Raw genomic sequence first — 11,532 nt, forward strand, 5'->3', positions numbered from 1 at the left:
CCCTCGGGATCTGCCCCTGTCTTAGGTTGGAGTGACACATCTCTTCACTGGTACCCGTCATGGGATTAGGCAGTAGCTATGACGGCCCTCCTGTCTTAGGTTAGTGAGAGATGACACTCTCTTACCCATCATTGGCTGTCCAGTTCAGCGCACAGGGAAGGTGGTTTACGGCAAGCGTAAGTATGGACCACCGTGATCTTCTTGTTCAAGGCGATGATAATGGACCTGTATGGGTTTGGCTTGGATGGCCTCGATTTGTTGCTTAATGAATGTCATGAGCTTATTGAAGATTATAGGTCCCAAAGAGAGTAAGAGCAATAGGAAAAGCAGGGGGCCCAAGAACGGTATAGTATGGGGGAGGAGTCCATGGAACCCAGTCCAAAACGGGTTATCAGTCATTCCTTTTCGTCGTTTTTCTAGGTCTTCTTGTAGACGCTTGATTTTATCTCTGACGATCCCGGACTTGTTGGCATAGAAACAGCACTTTTCCTGTAGAGCTAAGCAGATACCTCCCTGTTCGGCAGTTAATAAATCTAGGCCTCTTCTATTTTGGAGCACTACTTCTGCCAGAGAATCTACTTGATCTTGTAGATCTTGTATAGTACTTGAGATGGCCTGCATATCTGAGATCAATTGGCGAGACAATCTGGTGTATTGAGTAACAGATACCTCTAGGGTTGAAGCCCCAGTTGTTACGGCAGTAGTGATGCCTAATCCTACAAGTAAGGTGATAAATTGTATTGCCCTTTTGGCTCTTCCCAAAAAGTGATCTATAGCTGGAATAGGTACAGGTTCATCTCCAGGAATAATGTCTATATCTGGCAGAAGAGTGGCTAAGACACAACGTCCTGTCCAGTTTACAGGCAAATAGGTATACGCTCTATTATTGCCACATATAAAAACTGAACTGTTTGGGGCACACAGCGATTGGGAAATATTTGTTGTGATGGAACAATTATTGAATTCAATGATTCCTACATCGATGTCGTAGGTGTTATTGAGGAAAGGGGAGTAGAAGCAAGGGGAGTTAGAAAATTCTAGGGGCTGCACTTGAAGGGGAGGAATTATGGTGCAGGAAGTATTGGATGTATAGTTTAAGTCATTGCTGGGTATGGCAAGAGGAACTGGGATCTCCTAATGGTAAACATAGCCAGCAGTCATTGGCTAGACTAGAGTTGGAATTATTGAGCAGATTATGAGTAGCAGTGAGGAGGTCAAAAGTCTGGGCATCAATTTTTTCTTTCCTTCGGATTTTGGGCAGAGCCAAAGGATGGTAGCGAATTTCTGGATATAGAGAGTTTTGCAACTCTTCAAGTTTTTTGTGCAACATAATTTCCTGGACCCTATCTTGTGGGGCCCCTCCATCAGAGGTAGGGAGAGGGGGATGAGTATTCCAGCAGACAGGCTGGCCTATTGTACCAGTGCAGCCAGCCACTTCAAGGTTATGGTTATTTCCCAAAACTGTAGGGACATTACTGGCCCCTATAGTGGGGTTTCTAGTTGTAGCTAAGATAGCAGTATAGTATGTCTTATTGTCAGAGGTGCATTCTTGATAAGTGGTGTAGCAGGAGCTGTGCATGGTAGCCTTAAATGTGTCGCAAGGGCAAGTTGTAGCGCCCCCTCTGCTAGATATTCTAGGGGTTGACACACACCTCCATTTGAGGGAGTCACTAGGCAGGTATGCTGTGTGAGCGGAGCAGGACACAGTTGAAAGGTACTTATTTGGAGGGGAGGTCACATATCCCCCATAACAATCACAGGGCTTACCGTGCCGTTGTTGTATATATGTAAGGGCCTCACGTGGATTACCGAAACCGGTATGAACCTGGAATACTTGGCAAGTCAGCACTAAGGTCCAGAGGGGCCTGTAGTTGGAGTTCATCTCTGTAATAGAAGGAAAGGGTACTCTCAGGGAGAGAGTTACTCCCTGGATTGACTATTGTTAGATACCTGTCTTACCAGTCACTCTGGCAGCCATCTGGCTGCATCATGAGTTTGGGAAAAAACACAAACTGAGCCTCTTCCCCAGATTAACACTGGGTCTGGACCATGCCATGTGTTGTCTAATGGGTCTTTCCACTTAACCATGGCAAATTGTTTTTTGGAATCAGAATGCCAAAATCAATCAGCTGCTGATTTGTTCAGATCATCTAAGTTTAAAAAATTCAAAATAAAGAGTGTGTGATTAAGAATGTTTCTAGGGGTGCCCTTAGTAGGGTACCATTCTCTCTTTTTTATTTTTTCAGTGGTGGTTTTTAAGGATAGGTGAGCTCTTCCAACTATTCCTTGTCCTTGAGGGTTATAGGGAATTCCAGTAATGTGTTTTATTTGTAATTTAAGACAGAAGTCTTGGAAGGCTTTGGATGTATAGCCAGGACCATTGTCTGTTTTTAGTTGTTTAGGCTTTCCAATTATAGAGAAACAGTGTAGTAGATGAGCTATGACATGCTTGGTAGCTTTGCCTGTTTGTAGGGTGGCCAGTATAAATCCACTAAATGTATCTATACATACATGGATGTATTTTAAGTTATTGAATTCTGAATAATGAGTGACATCCATTTGCCAGATCATGTTGGGAACTAGTCCTCTTGGGTTAATTCCTAAGTGAGGGACTGGTAGGTGTGTCACACAGGTCTGACATTGTTTGACTATTTGTCTTGCTTGTTCTCTAGTTATTTTAAACATTAGTCTTAGAGTTTGAGCATTAAGATGATGTAAGGCATGAGTGGCTTGTGCTTGGGTTAGGTTTATATTTGTAGCTATGGCTATTGTTTTGGTTGCCAAGTCAGCCATTTGGTTGCCCTGGGATGGGGTCCTGGCAATCCAGAGTGAGCTCTAATATGTCCAAGAAAGAAGGGAGTTGATCTGTCATGTATTAATTGTTGGCATTGTAAAAATAACTTGGCTGTGTCTGACACGTTTGATTTGTGCTACGGTCTCCAGTAAAGGTATTGAGTGAGTTAAGTATGCACTGTCGGTATAAATATTAAGAGCCTGATCAGGGAAGGCTGACAGCACTGCGATTAGGGCCTGTAATTCTACTAACTGAGCCGAAGTATGGCTGGTTTTGAATTTAACAGTGGTGTCAGCAAAGGTATATGCAGCAGTTCCTGTGGATGACCCATCAGTGAATACTAATAAGGCATTGTCTAAAGGTGTTTTACTGATGACATAAGGAAAGACAAAAGCATGTAACTTACAAAATTGGATAAGATTGTTTGGCGGGTAATGATTATCTAAGTTACCGGCATAAGAGGCTGCAAGCAATTGGCCACGTTTCAGTGTTTTGCATTAGCCAATGGATTTGAGGCTTGGAATAAGGTTGCATGATTGTAGAGGGTTCAACGCCAAAATATTTTTTGCTATTGTCTCTCCCTAGAATAATTAAATCTGCTATGGCATCATGATAGGGGAGTAATATCTTTTTGGGTGATGAAGGCAAGTGGACCCACATAATAGGGTTATTTTGCCAGAATAAACCAGTAGGTGTTAGTGTTGTGTTAAATATTAAAAAGGTTAATGGCTGTGAATAGTCTATGTTAGTAACAAATTGCTCAGCAATGGCCGCCTCTACTTTATTAAGTGATAAAAGAGCTTCTTTTGATAACGACCTAAGGGACTTAGGGTTGGGGTCACCTCTCAGGGTCGAATAAAGGTTTTAAGTCTCCCATGGTGAGTTTTAAGTATGGCCGGAGCCAATTTATGTCTCCAAGGAGCTTTTGGAAGTCATTAAGGGTTTGTAACTGATCTTTACGGATAACGGCCTTTTGATTGGTAATTTTAGGTCCATTTATTTGAAAACCTAGATATGTATAAGGGTCTTGTAGTTGTATTTTTTCTGGAGCTATTTGTAACCCTGCTGTGGTTAGTTCTTGTCTGAGTTGAGCAAAACACTGTAGAACTTGTTCTCCCATTTTTCCTGCTATGAGGATATCATCCATGTAATGTATAATGTATATTTGTTTCCATGTCTCTCTAACTGAGTGTATGGCTGCAGCCACACATTTTTGACACAAGGTGGGACTGTTGGCCATACCTTGAGGTAACACTTTCCATTGGTATTGCTTCATTGGTTCTTTAAAATTTATAGATGGTAAGTTAAGGCGAATCATTTTTGGTCAGTAGGATGAAGGGGAATTGTAAAAAAGCAATCTTTAAGGTCTATGATAATTTTAAAATATCCTTGAGGGATTGCTACCGGAGAGGGTAGTCCAGGCTGCAAGGCACCCATGAGGATCATAGTAGCATTTACTGCCCTTAAATCTTGTAAGAGTCTCCACTTACCGGACCTTTTTCTGATAACAAATATGGGTGTATTCCAGGGAGAGTTACTCTATGCAATATGCCCTGCCATTAGCTGTTCCTGCACTAACTGTTGGGCCGCAATTAACTTTTCATTAACTAAAGGCCATTGATCAACCCAAACAGGCTTATCCGACTTCCATGTTATGGGGTCAGCGCACTTTTGGGGTGCAGGCATGTCAATGACCGAAGTTAAAAATTTCCAAACCACTTTGTGTTAGATTGTCCTAAGGCTGGAATAGGCTGTTGAATACCATTTTCCCTTTTTCCCAGTCCTTTTCTGGGGCTATAACCTTGGGCTAGCATTTGTGCAGCAACTACATCGTTAGGGCTGCACATCATAATTTTCATCTGGGAGAGTAGGTCTCGGCCCCAAAGATTAACAGGCAATTGAGGGATAACAAATGGTTTAATGAGACCTGAGTTATTTTCTTTATCTTTCCAGGTGAGGTATTTAGAGCTTTGTCTGGGATTACTGCTTTGCCCAATTCCTCTTAAGTTAGTTAAAGTCTCTGTGGTAGGCCAGTGAGAGGGCCAGTCCTCTTGTTTGATGATGGTTACATCAGCCCCTGTATCTATTAACCCTGTAAACAACTTGCCATCTAGCCACAAGGTCGGGGAGGGCTTTTGATTAGTAATTGGCTGTACCCAATATATGTCTGAAGATTCAAAACCTCCCATTCCTCTGTTAGGATGTTGGATTTTATTAGTAGTTTTAACCAAAGGCAATAGGATTAACTGTGCTATTCTATCCCCTTGAGGAACAGTAATGATACTGTTAACAGCCCTGGCCATAATTTTAATTTCTCCAATATAATCGTTATCGATTACTCCTGGAAAGACTTGTAGACCTTTCATGGTGACACTGCTTCTTCCCAGGATTAATCCAAAGGTATCAGGAGGCAAAGGCCCATATATGCCAGTGCCTAAAGCTTGTGCTCCCATCTCAGGTGTTAATACTGTGTGGGAGGTGGAACAGAGATCCAGTCCTGCACTTCCTGGGGTTGCTCTATTAGGTCTTGAAATGGATTGTTGCTGCTGGCTGGAACAAAGCTGACCGCCCCATAAGCTTGTTTCAGGGCCTGGGGCTGGCCCCTCAGCCCATTTCCCTGTTGGGATGGTAAAGGATTTCCCTGACTGTCAGTTTTAGATTTGCATTCATTAGCCCAATGTTTTCCTCTTTTACACCTTGGGCAAAGGCCTGGAACCTTTGCTTCAGAGTTTTTATTTGAATCCCCGCAGCAATCTTTTGCAAAATGTCCCCTTTTGCCACATTTAAAACACCCTCCTTTTTCTTTGTTCTTATTATTAAGGAATTCTTTTACGGTTTATCCACTGAAAGCTGCGGCCATTGCTAAACCCTGTTGATAGGAGGGCCCAATGTCTGAACAGAGACGGATATATCCAGTTAAGTCTGTTTTCTTTCTATAAGGTCGGATCGCCGCTTGACAAGCTGGATTGGCATTTTCATAAGCCAATTGTTTAACATAATCTACACCCACCTCGGCATTACCAAAAATCCTTCCTGCGGTTGTTATGAGCCTATGTACAAAATCTGCGAACGGCTTATCAGGTCCCTGCTTGACTCCAGTGAGCGAAGCTCCTGGGTCTCCTTTAACAGGGAGTTTCCTCCAGGCTTTTGTAGCGGCCGCCTGGATTTGTGAAAATAGTCCAGGGTCGTATTGCATCTGAGCATCAGTGTCGGTATAATTACCCAAGCCAGTTAACATATCAAAGTCCCAACCGTTTCCCGCCTGTTGGTTTCTTTTGGCTGTATCTCTGCAATTTTCAAAAAACTCCGATTTCCAAATCAAATGATCTCCCCCTGAGAGGACTGCTCTGACTAGTGTGTTCCAATCTGTTAGAGTAAGCCAGTTATCGGCCACAGACTCTACTATAGCAAGAGTGTATGGAGCAGTAGCTCCATATTGAGAAACAGCAGTTTTTAATTATTTTATGACAGTGAAATCAAATCCATTATGATGCCTCCAGGCCTGACCCTGTCCATCTACAGTTTCAGTTACTGGGAAGATATCTTTAGGGGAGGATTCTTCCCTGTCTCGGCTAGTAGAAAATCTTCCTTTTGGGACATGTCGTCCAGGCTGCTGAGGTGGGCGAGGGAAGCCTCCCATATTCTCTGAATTAGTTACACTCTCATTTCCTGTTTTTAATTTTTGCAGCCTAGTGATTAGTGACTGATGTAACTCTTCTAGCTTAATTTGCTCTTCAAGCTGAGCAACTTTTTCTTTGAGTTCCTCTTTTGGATTGACTACCGCCATTACGTTGGGTGCAGAAGCGCCACATGTCCCGTTATAGGGATGCAGATGCGAAAAAAAGGGAGGCTAGTTAGGATTATGATATCTAGCTGCCTCTTCCTCTAAGTTATCCCAATTTACATCTGAAAGGTCAGGATTGTCGTTACTTTTATCTTTTTGTGATGTTTGCAGAATTGGGTATTTTTGGGGCCTTTTCTCGCCTAGCATCACTTTGTCTTTTACAGAAGGAGCCTTGGCCCCTTCATCATCACTTTCAAGAGAAATAAGATCTACTTCTTTGTCTGGCGGGGGGCTCCCAAGGTCAGTCTGAGAACTGACCTTTAAAATCTCCTCAGTCTGGGCGACCGCAGCCATTACTTGTGGATCGGCCTCCTTTTTATCTATTAGATCCTTGATTAAATTCCAATAAGAAAAGGCAGTTACAGGAATTTTTTCTGGCCCAAAGGTATTATAATAATCTTGAAAGGTGTCTCCCACCCTCTGCCATCTTTTTATATCAATGGTTCCTTCCTGTGGGAACCAAGGGCAGGTATCTTTCACAAAATCAAAAAATCTAAATAAGTCACCACTTTTAACCTTTACTCCCCGTGTCTTTAAGCCTCTTTCAATTGTCCTATGTAGATTTGATGCTGGCTTAATTCTTGTCCCATTTCGGGCGCGTAACTTACCCTCAACTCCGACGCAGCAGGCTCCCGTGACGGTCGGAGGGATTTTTCTTTCACTTTAGTCACTGGCCTTTCTATGTGCCCTCTTCCTCACGTAGTTCCCTGGTATCCAAGCCCCACGTTGGGTGCTACGTGTCCCGTCCAGTGGGATCGTTAACACAGATCTTGGAGGAGGGGGTGGGAATTTAGAGAGACAAGAGACACAAGAAATGGAGACAAGACAGTATCCTGATCAAGTCTCGTTTATTGAGGGCGTTAGTACAGCTTATATAGGCTGGTAAGAAAGAGGAAGTGCAGCAGAGCAGGCGGGGAGGAGAATAATGAGAGACTTCACCAGGCGCATGCTCGGTAGACTTAGTCTTTCCCAGGTGCGGGAAGTTATCTACGCACGCACGGGAAAAGTTGATGATGAAGAACCAGGAAGTGTGCCATCTTGTCTCTGCAATGCAGAGCTTAAGCAACAGAGGCCGCGGCAATTTCCGGGCCTCACGGCTCCGGACACCACACACACAAAAAATGTCCTTTGAAAAAGAAATCTATACTATTGATTGCTTTCTAGGAGGTGGAATTAAGACAAAGAATTTATGATACATATATCTAGTTCTTTGCTTCCTTTCCCTGGTTTTATTGCAGATATACTACAATACAAAAAACAGGGAAAAAGAAGCTTTTCCCAAAATATTATTAGCCATATGCTTGTTTTTATAGACACTGTCCCTCTCAATATTATTTTCTCAATAAATATAGCACTGTTGAGATAGCCCTGAATCTATAATTAAGAAGGTAATTACAGAATTTACTATTAAAAATATAGGACGAATGTGTGTGAGGTTTGTGTTAACATCAAAAATGCCCAAATGCACCTTGAGTTGTGGCTCACAAAACACCATCTAGGAAATACTGGATAGAAGAAGGGACAGTCCTTGGGATATGGAGCTTCTGAACAAAGCCTCAGGGTAAAATATTGTTCAGCAGCTGTCATAAAATGAATGACCTGTCTTGAATGTTGAAGTTGCTAACTTCGGGAAGAACTCCCAATACCAGATTTAAAAGGAACTCCTGGACAAAGCTGGGGCAAGTGTTCTAGTTGCGGGTTCGCCCACTACCTGCCATGAAAAAATCATTAAGTGAAAATCAAAGGAGTGAGCAAAAAGGGAGCAGGGAGGATCGAGAAGTGGGGGATGTTGAGTCAAACAGTTGTGCCATATAAGCAACAGGTAGAAACCATGAAAAATCATAAGGACACAGAAATTATTAGAATAATACAATATTAGAGCCAAAGTTGAGGAGATGTGAGCGAGCAAATATCATCCCTGCGACCTTCTTTGAGGCTTGCTAAGGCCCTGAGGATTAATCATCAGAGGAAATTTCCCCATTTCCAAAGCCTGGTGAGGATCTGAAGTGTTCTTTCACTTACACAGAGAGCCTGGTGAAGCAATCAGGAGTTTGAAAAGATGCACTGTCCCACCAGCTGAGGATTATACTTTGTTATGCAGTTCATTATTAATTAATTTCTTTATGACCCACATATCTGAATGGACTCCTACAATCAGATAGGGGAGAAAGTAAAATAGAGAAGCTAAAATGGACATTTCCCAAGAGGGGAAGAACACAAAATGTTCTATCTACTTTGTATTTCTAGCCCCTTTATTAAATGTGAGTATAACTCTGTGTCATGTAAAACCTGACACCTGGCACTTGACTAAGGAGTTTAATATTGCCATCTGGTAAATATGTTTCATCAGTTGTCCATATGAAGTCTCTTAAGTATATATGAAGCAATTAAATGAAAAAAAAAGTTATGACCTGAGTCTAAATATAGTTTCACTAAAGTGAACAGTTTATTTAGAATGAAAACTAGCCTCAATAACTGTACCACATTTTAATTAAGCCTCCAAAATCTCTAGAATGAATACATTTTTCCCCCTGCAAAGCCTTACTATGTCCAACACAGTAAGTTAGGTCTTCTCTCTCCTCTCTCTCTCTCTCTCTCTCTCTCTCTCTCTCTCTCTCTCTCTCTGAAATAATTGTTTTCTTTCAGTCTTGTATTCTGAGATTTCTCCAAAGTAAAAACTGAGTATTGATGAATTACGGAAACTTTTTCCTTCCTTCCAAAATATTCGTATCTGGTCTTTGTTTAACTTCTGCTGTCATTTTACAGAAATTAACAACAAATAACAGACATCAAATTTGGTATAGTTTCCTTTCCTAAAACTTGCCATTTTCACATTGGTTACTCCACAAGACAAAAAACACTCAAATATCAGAGGAATCACTATCAGTCATATTACTTCCTGAAGTGTTTTGTCTGTGAAATAATAAATCAGTTTCATTTCTGCAGATACTGTTTCTTGCTGTCTTCCTTTCATTTGCTCTCAGCTTGAGTGAGAAATTTATTTTTGACGGTTTGGTGTTATATGGGGAGTTAGTTGTGCTGAATTGTAAAATATTGAAATCTTTTTTTATATATAGAGTTACCAAGTACTTCTTCCATCAGAATGTAGTCTGAATCTTTAGAAAATTCATGTTAAATATTTTCATTGTTGAGTCATCATTGAACAATATTGAAATGTGATTAAAAAGCAGGTGATTCAAACTCCCAAATAAACGGCAGCTTTCTATATGAAGGAATCAGGATTTAGATATTTTGTTGTTGTTGTTAAAGAGAAAAAAAAGTCTCATTAGAACTCCCTTGACTGTCCCCAACCTTCCTTAGTTAAGCTATGGTGTGACTGAAAGGGCTTTAATGTTCCCCTCAGATTGACTAAACTTTAAACAGGCTTCTTCCAGACTCTAGGCACTTGCCCTCCTTTTTTTTTTTTTTTTTTTTTTTTTTTTTTTTTTTTTTTTTTAACAGTGTTTACTTTAGAAAATGTAAATTCTTTAGTAAAAGGCGAAAGACTTATACGATCTGAAGAGAAACCAGAGTATAGTTTCCTGATTCCTCCCCAGTCATACCTCCTGTACAGCCTGTGGAACTGTGAGTCAATTAAACCTCTTTTCTTTATAAAATACCCAGTCTTAGATAGTTATTTACAGCACTGTGAGAATGGACTACCACCATTTTCATATCTACATCTATCAACAACAGAAAAGTTGTTACTTGACCAGGATTGCATAGCTAGTAAGTTAGTAAGCAGAAGAGCCAACATTTTAAACTAGGTTTGTCTATATCATGCAACCCATGAATCACTTCCCTGTTGGGACGGTTTCACAGTTATAAACAACACTTCCTTAAACATCTTTAGGCTGAAAGTCGTTGTCTTCACCTTGTTTCCTTAGGACAGATCCCCCTAAGTAGAATTTGAGTTAGAGGGTATGCCTGTTTTTATGATTTGAGATATATACTACCAAAGTGCTTCTCCAAAAAGTTGTTCCAATTTATATTCCCTCCAGTACCTTACTCAACAGAAAACCACGAGGAATTTCATTAACTAAACCCTGATAATAGAAACCAAGATTATAGTGGTTGCTAAAGATTGCACCAATTATCACGGATGACTTTGATATTTTATTCTATTTTCCGAATGGTATGCTTATATTATTTTTAAAAATCAATAGTAATACCATGTTTACCTTTCCCTCACCAAATTGAAGTCAAACTACTAATCATGCAAAAATGTGCAGTAGGGTATTCTAAGGGCAAAGCTGTTTCTATCGTTAGAGGTCAAGGATTTGTTTTTATAATAAAGCTATAACCTATTTAATGAAAAAAAAAAGAAAATGTAAATTCTTTCTCTACCCCTTTAAGATATAAATTTTTTAAAAAGCTTCTTGCCAGTTTTAAGACACACACAGAAAAAAGTCTTTCTCAAATACCTGAGAGCCATCTCTTTGAAATGTAAACATCAAAGAAGATAGTGCCCTATCTTATCCCTTAGTTTCTGTGGGAGGGTGGATGACTAACTTTGGTGGATGCCTTGTTCCAAGTTGTAAAGCTACCTCTTGTGAAGATTACTTTTCCTGTGGGTAAAGCTGGTTGACAAACACAGATGCCCTAACTCAACTCTTAGAAACTCTTCTGCCCCTTATGTTAGTGCAGTTGAGCTCAGACTGAATTCTAGTGTGTTTCACTGCAGTCGCTTTGAATAAAGTCTTCCTCACTGGTTTAACTTAGTCTTGCACAATTTTTGCTTTGGCAAGTGTTTTTGAGTGTGCTATTTTATAGCATTAGTATACTCAGGTTTTGCCAGGCCAATCGTCTGGTAGATTTTAAGTATAAAAAAGAAGATATTAAAACCAGATTTAAGGCTATCATGAGATATCAGAACAAGTCTAAAATTAAACAG

The sequence above is a fragment of the Rhinopithecus roxellana genome, chromosome 6 (genome assembly GCF_007565055.1).
Source record: "Rhinopithecus roxellana isolate Shanxi Qingling chromosome 6, ASM756505v1, whole genome shotgun sequence".
NCBI lineage: Eukaryota > Metazoa > Chordata > Mammalia > Primates > Cercopithecidae > Rhinopithecus > Rhinopithecus roxellana.